The following is a 19,796-nucleotide window of genomic DNA, read 5'->3' as shown; positions in this document are numbered from 1 at the left end:
TGCACTTCAACATGATAATGGAGATTCTCATTAGCTCAATCATTTGCACAATGTCTACTAGACATGTACCTGACTGTTTCAACTCATAAAAGCATATGATCCTAAAAAGGAAGGTTTGTTTTTCTGTGAATGGGGAGGACTCCTACACACTAGAACAACACCTCCCTAACCTAGTGAATGGGAGCTTAGCCTTGGGTAACCATGGTACTAATGCACCCGGCCATTTCTAACTGTCCAAGAAGTAGGCACTCAAAGAAAACTAGATCTTGTTTGCATTATGTCTTCTCCACCAATCAGTTTTGTTTTCAGACTAGGAAAATACATAGGATGGAATAGAACAAGCAATCCAACAAGGACACTCAAACATAAACGATAAAAAAAGGCATGGGAACACAGTGTCCTCCAAGAGGATTCAGAGAAATGGATTTAACAGTAAATCCAAAAATCATCTTTAATAATTCATCCTCTTTGAGAGACACTTGACTTTGGGAACGTTCCAAAGGTACCCTAGGGGAGGTTACACTTAGATATTACTGTGCGCTAATCTTCTACCCAAAGATGGCATCTTTAGATACGAGGAAACAATGATGGGTCTGGTAAAGTGGTCTGAAATGTTATCCGAAACCAGAGTTCATTCAGAGGTCTAAAACGCTCAGATTAATGGTGCATACACACGATCAGATTTTTTCTTCAGATATGGACGATAACGATTTAAAAATCGTTCAGTCGTTCATATCTGATGAAAAATCGTTCATATCTGACATGCCTGAACGATGGACGATCAACGATGCGCGTTCCCGTTTGTCAGATAACGATATCTGACATCTGATGGGTTTGCAGTCAGACTTGGACGATTCCATTCATTTTAATGCAGTTAAAAATCGTTCAATCGTTCAAAACTTTGGTCAAATCGTCCAAATCGTTCAAATCGTTTAATCGTTCAGTCGTTCATCTGACAAATCTGACAAGTCTGACAAATCTGACCGTGTAATACAGTAATCCATATGGCTGCCATCTTCTTTAGTTGGAGTCCTAAAGAACATGGTACGTTATGCTGCCCATCCACTAGGCGATTAAACCTAGCGATTGAGCGATAGCGACCGTCGTTATCGCTCAATCGCTTGGTAATCGCCCGCAAATCGTGCAGTTTAATGTAATACAACCAGTGATGCGCGTGCACGCTGGTCGTATTGGACAACTATCATCGGGCACACAAGCTGGATAACGTCAGGTGCAGCATGTTGCAAGATGATTGATTGAGCCTGCACTGCTCGTTCAGTGTAGGCACATCAGACATGGAAACAACAGCGCGATTACAATGTCGTAATCGAGCTGTCGTGTAGTGGATGGGCAGCATAACAGTCCTACGCAAGGATGACTGTCAAGGATCTAACTACATACAAGAGGTAGAGAGATTCTGCACATACCAAGGAAATCCTATCCCAGAGCAGGAAGAACAAGATCTTGGTTTAAGATGAAAGTATGACAGAGGCTTGGTGCACTGGACATCTCTATCTTTATGAAAGACCAGATATTGTGATCTGCAAGATGCTGCAGCCAGATTAAAAAACAAAACAAAAAAACAACAACTTCTCCCTGGTTAAAATCAATTCAAAAGACTTGAATATTGGGTCCTGTAAAGACCCTGTAGAAATGCAAGAGACCATTAAAGCCAAATGAGTGAAGTATTGTTGGTAAAATGGCTTGCACATTTGCTACATTGTACCTGTGCTGAGTCCATTGTTTAATCTGCATGTTAATCGTGTAATTTTCAGTAAGATTTATATACTGATTTGATTCTAGTATTATATTTGGCTTCTCACACAACTTACGCAAGGAGATGAAGAGCTATATTCTGTAATATATATGGTTTTGTTAGGTTGGGCTAACCATTAGGCCACAGCCTCAGTCTGCATGGAACCCCCCCCCCCACCACTATTTTAAATTCAGGATTGAGACTTTGGGCTAAATGTAATAGGTTTAGCACTAAACTCAAATATATTTTTACAACTCGCACATGTAATAGGCTACAAGAACATACAAACTCGCATGTTTTTTTGCATTCCACAACTTGCATGGTACAAAGTCGCATCCAGATGTTTTTCAATGGAAAACATACAACTCTGCCAATGTTATAGAGCAGGGGTTGCCAACAAGTCAGAGGCCAAAAAATAACTGTAGTCAAGTTAAGGAGCTGATAGCATGCGTACAAAAAATGGGGCGTGGCCTAGCGGTTACAAGGCCATGCCACATTTTCGTGTGTACGCCTTTGGTAAATATGACATTCGCAGGAGCATGACCTTGTGTCACACTGGGGGCAGGCCCAGCACATTGAATATACACAATTTACATAAACTTCCCAATATACATTTTTCACTGTTGAAGTGAAAGAAAACACCAGAGCAATATAGAAAACATTGAAATAGCCACGTTCACATAAAATACATATTGAAAACCAGAGCCACATAAAACACACTGAAAAAAAGCCAGATCCACATAATACACACTTCAGCTCCTCCATGTGTCACTCCAGCCCCCTCCCTTGCCATTCCAGCCAACATTCATGTGTCATGGCAGCCCCACAATGCCACTCCAGCCACCCCCCCCCCCCCCCAGAGTTAACTCAATAGCCCCACCCTGCCCCCATAAGCATGAAAACAGGCATCATCCCCCCTCCACTGGCTCTCAGGCAGTTGTGGCCCTTATGCAATGCCCCCTGTAGCAGTGCCCATTATGCAATGCCCCCTGTAGCTGTGCCCATTATGCAATGTCTCCAGTAGTTGCAAAGTAAAATAACTAAAATAGGCGCTTAAATAATGCTTAATAAATTGTTGCAGCTGTGAAGGATGGGGGTGTCAAGCCTCCTATTGGAATCTATAAAGAAAGACTATCATGAAAGAAAATATAACACAGCGCTGCAATCTAAGCAGATGATGATAAAAGTTACAAGAAATATAAAAATCAGTAGAGTTTTAATTAAGCAAAAAAACTGTAAAAAGTAATTAATGACTTAAAAGGACATGAGCTATAAGCATGGAACAACTATAATCACCACAATTATGTACAAATCAAAAACAATTATAGCACATAATTAGAGCATACAGTTCGATAATAATACCAGCAGAGGGAGATTTCTATTTAAGCTGGGGTCCAGAATTGTGCCCTCCAAGCGGAGGTCTCCTATAACGCTTAAAAAGTCACATGCAGACTTCTGGTGGGAGGGGCATCCAGCATGGCTGCACTTTTACCAGTCTCCCTACAGAGTTATTTGCAATCCTCCTCCATCCACCTCCTAAAGTGTCTATATTAACTTTTCTACACTTCATTACTTGGAGGAAGCGTGGAGGAACAATTTGGCGCCTTCCTTTTGTGGGGGAGACCTATATAGCACCGGAGTCCGGCCATCAATGGTGGTGGCATACCTGAATGCCTCTATCTGGGCGCGGGAGCTGGCGTGGTTAATTCATCCACGCTCTCTTTACCCCGAACCAGTCCACTGTCACCTGGCTGTAGCCTGATGTCGCCCTGAGGGGTCCCGGCCGGTATAACTGCTTCACTTACCTACAACTTCGCTGGCGGTGTCCTTTCGGCTGCTTCCCTTCTGGGGGACTGTGGGAGCTGAGGGCTTCTTCCTGGTTGCCATCCAGATTGCCCCCTGATTGTAATCCCGGTGCAGCGGTCACATCGGACGCCCGGGGTTCCTGTGTCTTCAGCTGCTGAGGGAGGACTTTCCCTTGCAAGGTACCTGCGCTCAGCCTTCTCCTCTCTCAGCTTGCCCTGCTCAGTGGCCGGTGTCACGTCTTCGTATCCCTGATTGCGGTGTGGAGGTCCTCTGCGTCTGTGCCCGTGACGCACTTGTATCCAGTCACCCTTTTCTCCGGACGGCTATACACCGCACTCTGCGCTGAGATCTGCGGGCCTGACTGTGCTGTGGAGGTGCCTGGAGTGTTTTCCCTTGTGGAGCGTTTCTGCCTGCATTTCCAGTCCCACAGGTCCATGTGGGGAGATCTTTAAGTCCATATATTTCAGAGCGCTTGCTCCGGCTATACCAAAAATTGGTGGTAGCTGCTGATAACTCCCTGGTGTTGTCTGGCTCTGCTTCACATCTGACAGTCTCCTGTATACTGGCTGACACACTGAAGAATCAGTCACAGAGTTATTGAGGCTAAAGTGTGGGGGACTGAGAGGTTTATCTCTCCCTGCTGCTAAATGACTCCCTGTATGTTTAACTTTTCTATTTTCCTGGCCTACACCTTGTGTTCTTTCCGATCCCCCCAATCTTTGTCCCACCCTGCCTAATCTACTATATCCCCTTCCCCCTCTTGCTGTTTTACTAACCAATCCATATACAAGCTAATATTACTGTGAAATTTGATATGGTGATCTTTGCAGGTGTTATATTTCTGGATGTTTATGATGCATTGGATTTTGGTGCATTTTGCTCCTTACCACGATTATATCAAAATGTTTTAGTAATGTCAAAATTTCCACCTGCTCTCCGTTTTCTTTAATTATTGTATTTGCAAATGTATAGAAAGTAATTTGTTGTTCAGAATCACGTAGTAACTGAACCGCAGTATACCTATTGTACTGTGACTGCCATTTACTGGTCATTTTCTGTATTTGTGATATCGGTGAATATACAGTAAGCAATCTGATGTTCAGGATCACGTAGTGACTGAACCACAGCATTTCTATTGCATTGAGATTACCATTTACTGGCCACTTCCTAAGCTTGTTGTATTTGTGAATGTACAGACAGTAATTTGTTGTTCGGGATCACATGGAGACTGAACCACAGCAGATCTACCACATTGAGATTGCCACCTACTGGTTATTCTCTATAATTGTTGCATTTGTAGATATACAGAAAATTAGTTGTTCAGGATCGTGTAATAACTGAATCACGATATATTCACGCCACTGAGTTCGCCACCTACTGGTCGTTTTCGATCGGTGGTCATATTGGTAGTAATCACTGTAAATTTATTATATTATTTCATAACAGAATATTTGGATACTTCTTGGCTGTTCAAATGTAGACTTCAGTATTAATTGTGGGGTGCTACTCTTCGGAGCTATTGAAATTTTACATTAATCAATGATAATGCAAACCCTTTCCAGGTAACCATTTACCATTATTTCGCTTAGGGGACCAATATCAGTTGTTAAATTTTTTGCAGCCTGAAGGGTATGGACAGATTTGTTGATAAAATCATGCCTCCCAAACAACCTAACGCACCAAATAAGATAGGTAAGGCAAAAGGCTCTTCCCAGAAATCAGGGCGCCATCTCTCTCTGAATCTGGGTCCTCAGAAATCCCGCCTGATAAGACCACCCCTTTGACGGCACGGGAAATATCAGATTTTATGATGCCTCTTATGGACAAGCGGTTTGAGGATCTTCAAAAGGGCTTAGAATCTGGTTTAGCTAGGATTGACTCTCATGCATCGCGCATTGGAGACGAGAGTGAGTGATGCAGAGGACCATATGCATGTCTGTCAGTCTGGAGTAGATTCTCATGATAGATTAATTAAACAAATGCAAGATAAAATTGATGACCTTGAGAACCGCTCCAGACGCAACAACCTGCGTTTTATAGGTATCCCAGAGTCAGTATCTGGAGCAGATTTAATGTCTTTTCTAACAACTGATCTCCCAAACGCTCTGCAATTAGACTGATATAGACGTTCCGTATATTGAAAGAGCCCATAGATTAGGAGTTGAGACATAATCTTAATATGTCCGACCCGTGGCGACTATTAAACCCCACTGATAAAACACATACTTATCTATCCATGGTTCATGGATCATTGTCAAGAATTGATTAAAATATTGATCTCTGATGGTTTGATGTCTGAGATACAGGGAGTGGATATACATGATATACTTGTTTCAGATCATGCCCCTGTTACACTGGCTCTTTCTCATTCGCACATGAAACGGGTGGATTATGTTTGGCGATTTCCACATTATCTGGCTCAATCTGATGAGTTTAAAACATTCCTTATTCACCACTGGACAAACTACGTGGATGATAATTTGTCCTCTTGGGACGACCCTATTCTTTTTTGGCGGGCCTCAAAGGCTGTAATGAGGGGTCATATTATAAGCTATGTGGCACGCAAGCGTCGAGAGGCTAGGGTGGAATACAGGGCCTTGAGGGATGTGGTAAAGGACACCTTTCAACAATATACTAATGATCCTTCACCTGAAAAAATGAATCGGTACAAACAAGCTAGGCAGATATTAGAAACCTATCTGCTAACACAGGCAAAACATTCAATAGAATACACTAAAAACAAATATTACCGTTGGGGGAACAAGGCAGGCAAACTGTTAGCAAATTTATCTAAACCCTACAGACAACGCCATACAATTACTACACTGACACATCCTACTACAGGAGACATAATTACTGATTCCAAATAAATTGTTAATCAATTTCAATCTTATTTTGAAGAGATGTTTCGTTCCGCATCTATTGATGGGGCACTTCAGTCCACCCTGCTTACTGATGACGTTTTACCAAAGTTAACAGTGGAGCAGAGGGAGGCGTTAGCGGGTAGCATAACTATGGAAAAAATTAATAAAGCCATAACGTTGCTCCCTGCTGGCAAATCCCCTGGGCCGGATGGCTTTTCTGACGAATACTATCGAATATTACAAACACACATATCCCCAACATTGTTAGAATTATACAAAACAATACATGATAATAACACACCATATGATACCTTTAATGAGGCGCATACAATTCTGCTGCCAAAGCCGGACAAAGACCCAAATTTGATGTCATCTTATAGGACTATTAGTCTCCTGAATGTGGATTTTAAGCTTTTGGCTAAGATCATGGCGTTAAGACACCAAACAATCTTACCTCACATAGTGACAGAACATCAAACAGGGTTTGTGCACGGGCGACATGCAGTAAAGGCTATAAGGACGGCAATTGCAGCAGTAGTGGCGTCGGGGGGAACGTCGGGAGTTGAGAATATGTTATTAAGTTTGGGTATTCAGAGAGCTTTTCATATGGTCTTGTGGCCATACTTGTTTGAGGTGCTGGAGAGAAGAGCCTTTGGAACAAATTTTGTTAAGCTGATACGGTATTTTTATTTTAATCCGTCAACATCATTGTTAGTCAATGGCATAGTAGGTCCCCGTTTTTATCTGGAAAGGGGCACCCGTCAGGGTTGTCCTCTTTCACTGTTGTTATTTAATTTGGCATTAGATCCTCTTCTTAGAACTCTTCAGACTTGGTGAGAACTAAAGGTTATCTCTGTGGGCAGACAAGAATTGAAAATCTCTGTGTTCGCGGATGATATTCTTTATATAGGTAATCCTGAACAATCTTTGCCCCTTCTATTACATAAATTAGAACATTTTGGTCAAATATCTGGTCTATACATAAATATGACTAAGTCAATAGCTATGTCTTTTAAAAATTCTGCTAGACCTCCTAGGTGGGCTTCTCAATATCCCCTACAATGGTCTAAACAATACATACCATATCTAGGAATATTATTACCACACAATATCTATGATCTCTATAGACTCAATATCACAAGAGTGATAAATAGATTGAGTGCGGATATTAGGGGGTTGGGAACGTCTTCCTTTATAATTTTTGGGACGAGATACTTTATTAAAGATGGTGGCTATGCCCCGTTTTAATGTATCCTTTGCAGTCTCTCCTGTTCTCTTAACAAAAGCTGACACACTTAAAATTAATAGGCTGATACATCAATTTATTTGGAAGGGTGGCAGAGCTAGAATAGCCTTACGGAAACTATGCCAACCTAGAAGTAACGGGGGAATACATTTTCCAGATATAACTGTATATAGTCAGGCGGCACTTTTGCGACATTTACGTGATTGGTTGCATCAGTCCTCCATATATACAAATGTACAAGTGGAACAAAGCTTCCTATTAGAAAGTGATCTAATAAGTTTTCTTCATCAACATGAACAAGAGATATCTGAAATATATAAATCAAATTGGTTACTATGGACAACTCGAAAGATGTGGCACATTTTATGACATAAGGCTGGATTAAATGCTTACTACACTCTTCACCCTCCACTAATTCGTAATCCTAGTTTCCTTGACGGCATGGCTGCTCACCCTTTCACACTATGGCGTCTGGCGGGTATAATCAATTTGAAATCGCTGGTTTCAGTTGAAGGAAAACGCATGCTCACGTACACGGAAGTCTCAAATATTTTCCCAATGATAAACCCTTATCCATTGGCATTTTTGCAAGTGCGTTCCTATCTTACACACGTTCTACAATATTTTTCCAATAAGGATTGGGACAATACGTTGGACACATTTCTATCTTATCACTTACCACACCATAGAGCTATCTCAATCCATTATAATTTTTTAAGAGATATAATTGATCATGCTACAATTTCCGGAGGTATGGCTAACTTATTTCCCAAATTTGATGATTCCAAGGCTAGAAAAGGCATTTGAGTTCTCTAGAAGAACTTTGCCAGCCAGTATGTATACTGAACTCTTTATAAATGTTTATCATAATGTCTATCTTTCCCCCATTAGACGGTTCAAAATGGGTTCATCTAATAATCATTTATGTCCACGATGCCAACAGGAGGAAGCGGACAATTTTCATTGTCTATGGGCGTGCCCAATAGTTAAAAATTTTTGGCATCAGATAAGATATACAGAAATTTTTTTTATAAACTATGTTCCATTTACTCCTGAGTGGGCGATATTAGGGGTTTTCGATCCAGACCAGCGTATGACCTTAGATAGTAAGAAATTACTGTTGATTATGAGCGCGGCAGGTAGGAAAACCATACTACAGGGTTGGTTGGATAGCTCACCCCTCCAATGGTCCCTATTCATGACAAAATTTTATTTTATTTTTAAAATGGATTGGGTAGAGACTTTGACACAAAAAGAAAAAAAGGTGGTACGTTTCTTTTCACTGTGGGAAATATACATAGACACACTCCCAGTTACTATAAGGAAACAAATGCACCACAGTTTGAGGATTACCACATGGTATCTCACAAGACTGGCGGTAGGTGATCCTCCTATTAATATAATTTAGAAAGATTTGGTTTGCTCTCTCTCCGGCTCAATAATTTTGTAATGGTTTATCAAAATAGAAATATAAATGTAAAGGATAAACTTGAAGACTTGTTTATAAATTTGAAAGTTGTACTTCAAAAAATGATCAATGTGATTTTATGTTGGATGTTGTAATACATATTGTCTCAATAAAAATGTATTGAAAAAAAAATAAAAAAGTCACATGCAGTGTCCCAATGGTCAGCGGCTATAGATGGTGCTAAGCCATTGAGCTGGTTAATAAATGATGTGAAAGTGGCCTGTAAGATGAAAAGCACTGTCACCCGTCCAAGTCCGGTGATGATGAGAGCTGCTGTTGGCAGTCAGGGCCAGTTGTAAGAGGCAGGCAGGAGGTAAAGTAGCTCCAAGTGGAGCTGGCACTGTGAGGGGATGTCGGCAAGTGAAAGTCCGTGTGGCTGGTTCGATGCTGAATAGAGCTCTTGTGGCAGTGCCGCTGTTCTACTTGCTTGTAACTTTTATTATTATCTGCTTAGATTGTAGCGCTGTTATACTTTCTTTCCCCCAGTAGTTGTGCCCCTTCTGAAATGCTCCCTGTAGTCATGCCCCATTACTAGCTCTCCCTCCCCACCCACACCCCTATGAAGAAACTTACCTGTCTTCATGCTGGCACCGCTCCACGCCATTGCTGCTGCCGCTTCTGCTGCCTGCTGGATCTAACTGGATCCATCAGGCGCACAAAGGAAGCACAAAAGAGCCACATGCGGCTTGAGAGCTGTGGGTTGGCCACCCCGGTTATAGAGTGTGAGTTTAGCTTGCACAAAATTACTTAAATACAGTAAAACTTGAAAAATAATAGACCTGCTTCAAGCTAGCGAGTTTAGCCTGAGCAGATCAGTCAGATCCGTGAATGCTTCCCCCCAGAAGCACAATAAGCACCCAGCTCTGTAAGCCGGTCCTGGTTGTGGAATTTCGGGGGAAAAAAGGAATAGGGGTCCCCTGTATTATCTACAAACTGCAACGGCTCTAACTAGTGGGGGTGTAATGCCACAGCCATGGGACCCGCTTCATGGGGGTCCCCTGGCCAAAGCATTCAGCACCCCATGCTGGTCAACACAGGTCGGGGACCCCTGGGGAGGTGGGGGACCCCCCCCAATAAAAGAGACTGCCCCCCCCTCCCCCACCTCCAGGGCACCCAAGGTCTCGGGCTGAAGACCGGGGCTATCCCGGCACCCTGGGTAGTGGGTGCAGAGTTGATTGTGTAAAAAAATAGTTGTATTAACATTGTCCTTTTCAGGAGAACTAGAGGTCCCAGCAAGCCTCCCCACGTGCTGGTACTTGGAGAAGCACAAGTACCAGCATGCAGGGAATTTAAGAGTCCTCTTCATTCCCTGTAGGCATGCAGAGTCTTCTTAAAATAAAAATAACGAGAAACGTGGACCCAGAGGACAGTAAGGACGGTACTTCCCAAATGCAGCTCCAGCCGCTGCATTTCACATAGAAATGCATTGGCTGAACGTTCATTGGCTGAAACAGACAAGCCTCTGCCTTTCACCTAGTGAGCGCTACCCCCCATTTACTTCAATGGTGGGAATAACAAGGATACTAAAGTGCATCCTACCATTGAAGTCAATGGAAGGAACTGCTCATTGGCTGGGAGACAGAGGCTCGCCTCTCTCAGCCAATGAAAGTTCAGCCAATGCATTTCTATGGTACTCTGGGCCTGATTCAGAATGGATCGCAATTGTGATCGCAGCTGCGTAATCACACGTAATGAAGCTGCAAAAGTATGCTAATGCCTGCCACAGCTCAGCAAGCACAGAGATGCCTACTGCTGCTCTCTCACATCCATAATACCTCACAGTCCTACGCATACATCGGTACCATTGAAGCACATCGGCCCGTCACACAGAATTATAGCAGGTCTGACCAGTCTCAGAAATTACAAAAAAATGTATACTGGAACCGCACTGAGAAAATTCTGCTGAAGTGTAATGAATGATATATCTCATGTATATACCGAAAACAGACTTAATATATATACACACATATACGTGTTATGATATTCCTATCATGGATCATGAAACCACAGTCTAATAGGCCATCTATAGGATAGTCTATGGTGCTCCCCAGAGTCAATTGTTAGCATGAAAACCACAGGAGAGAAGAGAAAGAAAGGACTCTATGTGGGGGCACACAATTGGTATGGAGATATGGCTGATATCAGCAATTAAAAATGAACCTTTATTCAACATAATATTAAAAAGATGAGCAACTAGGACAATTCAACAAACAACAAAACAGACAACACGTATATGAATAAATCAAGGGAGATACATTCTCCACTGAAAAAGCCAGGCAAGATAATACTGTGATGATATAAATACTAATATGTGCCTATGGCCACAATACAATATTTCACATCAGTTGATTCACAGTTAAGGCATACTTGCCTATAAAACAGATAATGCATGTATACATAAATCAAGGGAGATGCATTCTCCACAAAGAGATCACCTCTGATATTAGTATGTCTCTTTATGATATTAGAAAAAATAGACAATACATATAAAATAAATCAAGGGAGATGCATTCTGCACTAGGAGAGCCAAGCAAGATAATATTGTGATGGTATAAACATTAATATGTGCCTTTGGCCACAATACAGTATTTCATACCTATAAATTCACAGTTGAAACGTGCTTGCATATGCAACAAATAATATATGCGTACATAAATTAAGGGAGATATATTCTCCACAGGTGAAATCACCTATGATCTCAGTGTCTCTCTTCTGGTATTTTAAGAGAGATAGGCACACAAAAAATTTTTATACAGACAGGATAACAAATGATATGTGTAGACCTAGATCAAGGGAGATATATTCTCCACTGTGGATTGAAAAAAAGCCGGGCGAGATAATGTTAAAATAACATAAATATTAATAAGTGCCTTTGGCCTCAATATGATATTGTTTACACAGTATGGGCATACTATATCAGGAAAAGATCCCCTTAAGTATTGGTGTCTATCTCCTGATGGGATGAGTTCCCATTAATTATCATGCATGCATTTGTATGTATGCCCACATGCACTGGAAATTTATGAAAAGAACATTTATTGAATAAATCTCACATAGAGAAACTGCACAGAGTGTAACAACAACACTGAGACTATCAGGATGGACCTCATTAATGTCAATTACTGGATTGATGACAGAAATTAAATGCACAGCATGAGGGTATATAGTTGATAAATAAAGTCAGAGCAGTCAATCGCTTATCCCTCTAGTTAATTAACTGTTATGCTGCAAAGAAAGAGACAGGGGTCCAGTAATGTATGTGTGAAATTGAGATAAGATAGGCTGTCAGGTTAGGTGGCCGTCTGCCCTGATGCGCTAGGCGGTGCAGGGGGTATGCGCCGCTTACCTGATCAGCGTACAGTCCTCGTTTGTAGTCTATTGTGTTGTCAGCAGTGCCAGCGCATGCCGCTGTGTGTAGTTGGAAACCGGAGTCACGTGTGCGCATCACGTGACCCGGAAGTGTAGGTCTGACGTGCGTTTCGCCGCTGAGAGGCTTGTTCACAAATCCAACCCTATAGCCATCAGCAATGGGTCAGTCTTCTTGTACCCACTGCTGACCAATCACATCACCTCTATTATGAGCCATAAATCAATCGGCCTATCAGTATAGTGAATCCTATTGTCTATTGCCATTGGATCAATCATATAGTAGACAGATATACTGACCAATCAAAACGCTGAAAAAACGGCAGTGTAAGATGCATGATAGACAAGTGTACTAGCCAATCAAAAGGCTAGAAAAATGGCAATATATAGTTAAGAATCGTTTTGAATATATAGCAATCTGCTAATAATACAGATATTCATGAGAATAATAAATGGTGCCACTAACAAGGCAGGTTAATATTCATATAAATGTGTATATACAAAAATATATATAAAAAGAAGCGAACTACATTAGTCTTACACAGTAATTGCCTGATATAATAAAGAGTTGTTCTAAATATATAGCAATCTGCTGATGATACAGATTATTCTGGAGGATGATGGTTGGTGCCACTAACAGGGCAGGTTAACATGCATATATATGTGCAAAAATACATATATAAAGAAGCGAGCTACGTTAGTCTTACACAGTAATTGCCTGATATGACTGGTTAGAATGAGATCTATATCCAAGAAGATATGTATCATAAAGAGGGATAATTATGTAGGATACCCCGTGAATATAACATAATGGCTGAGATTGTAAACAAAGAAAATAGTCTATTCCCTAGTTGGTATGCTGAGAGAGCAGCTACTGCATGTCATTATACCTCAGTAGTGAAAGACATGTGAGCGTACCCAGAAAGCACATAGGGATGATAATGAGTAAGTAAAGCATCTACTGTCACATTGTATCAGCTGAGAGGTGCCTGATAATCATTGCAGGCATCTTTCCTGAAAATCTGTGATGAGAGTGCCCTTAAAATAAGTGGAAATGTAGTATAATGAGAGAAAAAAGACAAGAGAAAAAGGGAAAAGTATTGCATCAGTACGTGATCAGGAACTCATGCTTAGAATAACCATATACCAATGGAATTGATGATTAGTAGGCAATGAAGAACCTGTGTATTGATTAGAAGAGTACTGCAAACATATTGGCTATACCGAACGCACCACTTTGTTACCATAGGGCATTGCAGAGTGATAAATATGCAGTTCATAAGTAATGGTCATTGATGCTACAGTTCAGAGAAAAAACAGAAGGAAAAAATTGACATCAATCCCCATTAATAATAATATACCATAAAGGAGATCAGCTGATACAATGTGACAGTAGATGCTTTACTTACTCATTCTCATCCCTATGTGCTTTCTGGGTACGCTCACATGTCTTTCACTACTGAGGTATAATGACATGCAGTAGCTGCTCTCTCAGCATACCAACTAGGGAATAGACTATTTTCTTTGTTTACAATCTTTGTTTATATTCACGGGGTATCCTACATAATTATCCCTCTTTATGATACATATCTTCTTGGATATAGATCTCATTCTAACCAGTCATATCAGGCAATTACTGTGTAATACTAACGTAGCTCGCTTCTTTATATATGTATTTTTGCACATATATATGCATGTTAACCTGCCCTGTTAGTGGCACCAACCATCATCCTCCTGAATAATCTGTATCATCAGCAGATTGCTATATATTTAGAACAACTCTTTATTATATCAGGCAATTACTGTGTAAGACTAATGTAGTTCGCTTCTTTTTATATATATTTATGTATATACACATTTATATGAATATTAACCTGCCTTGTTAGTGGCACCATTTATTATTCTCATGAATATCTTGAATATATAGCAATCTGCTAATAATACAAACGATTCTTAACTATATATTGCCATTTTTCTAGCCTTTTGATTGGCTAGTACACTTGTCTATCATGCATCTTACACTGCCGTTTTTTCAGCGTTTTGATTGGTCAGTATATCTGTCTATTATATGATTGATCCAATGGCAATAGACAATAGGATTCACTATACTGATAGGCCGATTGATTTATGGCTCATAATAGAGGTGATGTGATTGGTCAGCAGTGGGTACAAGAAGACTGACCCATTGCTGATGGCTATAGGGTTGGATTTGTGAGCAAGCCTCTCAGCGGCGAAGCGCGCGTCAGACCTACACTTCCGGGTCACGTGATGCGCACACGTGACTCCGGTTTCCAACTACACACAGCGGCATGCGCTGGCACTGCTGACAACACAATAGACTACAAACGAGGACTGTACGCTGATCAGGTAAGTGGCGCATACCCCCTGCACTGCCTAGCGCATCAGGGCAGACGGCCACCTAACCTGACAGCCTATCTTACCTCAATATCACACATACATTACTGGACCCCTGTCTCTTTCTTTGCAGCATAACAGTTAATTAACTAGAGGGATAAGCGATTGACTGCTCTGACTTTATTTATCAACTATATACCCTCATGCTGTGCATTTAATTTCTGTCATCAATCCAGTAATTCACATTAATGAGGTCCATCCTGATAGTCTCAGTGTTGTTGTTACACTCTGTGCAGTTTCTCTATGTGAGATTTATTCAATAAATGTTCTTTTCATAAATTTCCAGTGCATGTGGGCATACATACAAATGCATGTATGATAATTAATGGAAACTCATCCCATCAGGAGATAGACACCAATACTTAGGGGATCTTTTCCTGATATAGTATGCCCATACTGTGTAAACAATATCATATTGAGGCCAAAGGCACTTATTAATATTTATGTTATTTTAACATTATCTCGCCCGGCTTTTTTTCAATCCACAGTGGAGAATATATCTCCCTTGATCTATGTATACACGTATCATTTGTTGTCCTGTCTGTATAAATTTTTTTTGTGTGCCTATCTCTCTTAAAATACCAGAAGAGAGACACTGATATCATAGGTGATTTCACCTGTGGAGAATATATCTCCCTTAATTTATGTATACATATATTATTTGTTGTATATGCAAGCACGTTTCAACTGTGAATTTATAGGTAAGAAATATTGTATTGTGGCCAAAGGCACATATTAATGTTTATACCATCACAATATTATCTTGCTTGGCTCTCCTAGTGCAGAATGCATCTCCCTTGATTTATTTTATATGTATTGTCTATTTTTTCTAATATCATACAGAGACATACTAATATCAGAGGTGATCTCTTTGTGGAGAATGCATCTCCCTTGATTTATGTATACATGCATTATCTGTTTTATAGGCAAGTATGCCTTAACTGTGAATCAACTGATGTGAAATATTGTATTGTGGCCATAGGCACATATTAGTATTTATATCATCACAGTATTATCTTGCCTGGCTTTTTCAGTGGAGAATGTATCTCCCTTGATTTATTCATATACGTATTGTCTGTTTTGTTGTTTGTTGAATTGTCCTAGTTGCTCATCTTTTTAATATTATGTTGAATTATGGTTAATTTTTAATTGCTAATATCAGCCATATCTCCATACCTATTGTGTGCCCCCACATAGAGTCCTTTCTTTATCTTCTCTCCTGTGGTTTTCAGTCTCAGAAATTGCAAGTTTCGTTGTACACAGTGAGTATTCAAGCTGCGTAATGCAATCGCAGTGGCTAATTTATGTACGTCCATACAACGGCATTCAAACGGACAGACATGCCTGCATTTCTGCAAACCACTCCCACATCACTACCCCAAATGCTCACTGCCTATCACTCACTCTGTGATGGATTCCTATCTGCGTGCATAACTGCAGTGCGATTGCAGTGCTGAACAATCGGCTGATCTGCGTACGTAGTTGCAATTGTGTACACTGCTGAATCTGGCCCTCTGTCCGGTTTGGACTGCGCTTCTCGATTTTTCTATTTTAAGACAGTGGATGCCTACAGGGAATGGAACCAACGGGTAGTATGTTTTTATTTTATTTTTATTTTTTTTTACAGGTACTGTAATAAAAATATACAACACGGTATGAGAGTTGTATTTTTAAAATATTTCTTTTGCAGGTGAATTAGGAAGTACCAGCGGACCCTTAATGCCCTGCATGCTGGTACTTGTGGTTCTACAACTACCAGCATGCTGGGGAGGCTTGCTGGGACTTCTAGTTCTCCTGTAAAAGACAATATAATTTAAACTATTTTTTACATAATCAACTCTGCACCCACAGCCTAGGGGTGCCGGGGATAGCACCGGCTTCATCCCCATCCTCTAGGTTCAACATGCCTCTCATGCCAACTGATTACTTTCTCCCATCTCCAAGATTTTGCCCGGGCTACTCCCCACCTTTGGAACTCTCTTCCTTCTCCCCATCAGACTCTCCACCTCTCTACAATCCTTCAAACGGGCTCTCAAGACCGGGGTGTAGTCAGCATCGTTCTCATCCCGAAGGCAAGTATAGGGGGCGTTAGGGGGAGGGTTAGGTTTATGCACCGGGCAGGGGAAGGTTAGGGTTAGGCATCGGGGAGGGTTAGTGTTACTTTACTTACCTAAGGGTGTCGGGATTTTGACTGTCAAGATGTTGCTGTCTGTGTTCTGACCAGCAGCATCCCGACCGCTGGGATCCCATACTCAACCCCTCAAGACCCACTACTTCATCAAAGCCTGCCAGCTCTTATCCTATCCTGCTGCTACATGCTCCTATCTACCTAATCTGTGTCATGCCTGTTTGTCTGCCCCTCCCCTTTAGAATATAAGCTTTTATGAGCAGGGCCCTCTTGCTTCTCTTTACTTTCATCTACTTCTTACTCCCCACTAGGGCACCTAACACTTGGTTGCTTGTGCTCTGTTGCTTATTAGGGTGTTATGGTCGCTAATGTAGCATTGTATATTAGCCATGTCCTTGTCCTGCATTGTATTGTACTGCAAGTCACTGGTCACTTATTTGTTTACGTACTTTGTAAGGCACTGAGGAACACTTATGGCGCCATATAAATAAATACAAATAAACTCTTGAGTACAATCTGGAAAAATTAAACATGAACTTGGAGAATTGTACCCAGGCATGAATTTAATTGAATGTAAATAGAGCTGAAGTGTATGTGGAAGCTTAAATTATTTGCACATCTGCATAAGAAAGGGGGCAGATTTACTTATATATATATATATATATATATATATATATATATATACATACATACACACACACTTAGTGATAAATATATATATATACACACACTTAGAGAGAGATAGATGTGCGTGTGTGTGTATATATATATATATACACACACACACTTGTGTGAGATATATATATATATATATATATATATTTAGAGATTAAGTATATATATGTGTGTGTGTGTGTATATATATATATGTATATATATATATATATATATATATATATATATACATACATACATATACACAGTCAGGTGCATAAATATTGGGACATTGACAGAATTTTCATATTTTGGCCTCTATTCACCACCACAATGGCTTTGAAATGAAACAAACACGATGTGCTTTAACTGCAGACTTTCAGATTTAATTTGAGGCTAATTACATCCAAATCAGGTGAACGGTGTAGGAATTACAATGGTTTCTATATGTGACTCCTACTTAAGGGGCCAAAAGTATTGGGACAAACTAAACAATCGTAAATCTAATTTTCACTTTTTAATACTTTGTTGCAAATCCTTTGCAGGCAATTACAGCCTGAAGTCTGGAATGCATAGACATCACCAGACACTGGGTTTCATCCCTGGTGATTCTCTGCCAGGCCTCTACTGCAAATGTCTTCAGTTCCTGCTTGTTCTTGGGGCATTTTCCCTTCAGTTTTGTCTTCATCAAGTGAAATGCATGCTCAATCGGATTCAGGTCAGAGGATTGACTTGGCCATTGCTTAACATTCCACTTTTTAGCCTTAAAAAACTCTTTGGTTGCTTTTGCAGTATGCTTCGGGTCATTGTCCATCTGCACTGTGAAGCGCCGTCCAATGAGTTCTGAAGCATTTGACTGACTATGAGCATATAATATTGCCCGAAACACTTCAGAATTCATTCTGCTGCTTTTGTCAGCAGTCACATCATCAATAAATACAAGGGAACCAGTTCCATTGGCAGCCATACATGCCCACGCCATGACACTACCACCACCATGCTTCACTGATGAGATGGTATGTTTTGGATCATGAGCAGTTCGTTTCCTTCTCCATACTCTTCTCTTCCCATCACTCTGGTACAAGTTGATCTTTGTCTCATCTGTCCATAGGATGTTGTTCCAGAACTGTAATGGCTTTTTTAGATGTTGTTTGGCAAACTCTAATCTGGTCTTCCTGTTTTTGAGGCTCACCAATGGTTTACATCTTGAGGTGAACCCTCTATATTCACTCTTGTGAAGTCTTCTCTTGATTGTTGACTTTGACACATATACACTTACCTCCTGGAGGGTGTTCTTGATTTGGCCAACTGTTGTGAAGGGGTTTTTCTTCAACAGGGAAATAATTCTTCTATCATCCACCACAGTTGTTTTCTGTGGACTTCCGGGTCTTTTGGTGTTGCTGAGCTCTCCGGAGCGTTCTTCTTTTTTTTTTTTTTTTTTTTTTAAATGTTCCAAACAGTTGATTTGGCCACACCTAATGGTTTTGCTATCTCTCTGATGGGTTTGTTTTGATTTTTCAGCCTAATGATGGCTTGCTTCACTGATAGTGACAGCTCTTTGGATCTCATATTGAGAGTCGACAGCAACTGATTCCAAATGCAAATGTCACACCTAGAATCAACTCGAGACCTTTTAACTGCTTAATTGATAATGAAATAACGAGGGAATAGCCCACGTCCGTTCATTAAATAGCTTTTGAGTTGATAGTCCCATTACTTTTGGCCCCTTAAAAAGTGTGAGGCACATATAGAAACCATTGTAATTCCTACACCGTTCACCTGATTTGGATGTAATTACCCTCAAATTAATTCTGAAAGTCTGCAGTTAAAGCACATCTTGTTTGTTTCATTTCAAAGCCATTGTGGTGGTGAATAGAGGCCAAAATATGAAACTTCTGTCAATGTCCCAATATTTATGCACCTGACTGTGTGTGTGTGTATGTATATATATATATATATATATATCTGAGATAGAGGTTATATATATATATATATATATATATTTATTTATGACACAGTCGGGATAGGGGTCCCTCTCCTGAGGTAGATGGACTCCCTCTTTACACACACAGCAGCCGTAGAAACAGGATACA

At 40.5% G+C, this 19,796-nt stretch overlaps 2 protein-coding genes across 4 annotated transcripts in view; one reads left to right on the top strand and one right to left on the bottom strand.

Annotated features, from left to right (window-relative positions):
- LOC148524074 (sterol 26-hydroxylase, mitochondrial-like) overlaps positions 1–19,796 on the bottom strand; it is a 64,693-nt gene that overhangs the window by 1,540 nt on the left and 43,357 nt on the right. The gene's annotated exons all lie outside the window — the stretch shown is intronic.
- BCS1L (BCS1 ubiquinol-cytochrome c reductase complex chaperone) overlaps positions 1–19,796 on the top strand; it is a 72,133-nt gene that overhangs the window by 35,595 nt on the left and 16,742 nt on the right. The gene's annotated exons all lie outside the window — the stretch shown is intronic.

This window comes from Taudactylus pleione, unplaced genomic scaffold, assembly GCF_031769625.1.
Source record: "Taudactylus pleione unplaced genomic scaffold, aTauple2 ptg000122l, whole genome shotgun sequence".
In the NCBI taxonomy this organism is placed as follows: Eukaryota; Metazoa; Chordata; class Amphibia; order Anura; family Myobatrachidae; genus Taudactylus; species Taudactylus pleione.
The sequence above is the reverse complement of the archived record's forward strand: the minus strand, read 5'-3'. Positions and strand labels throughout refer to the sequence as shown.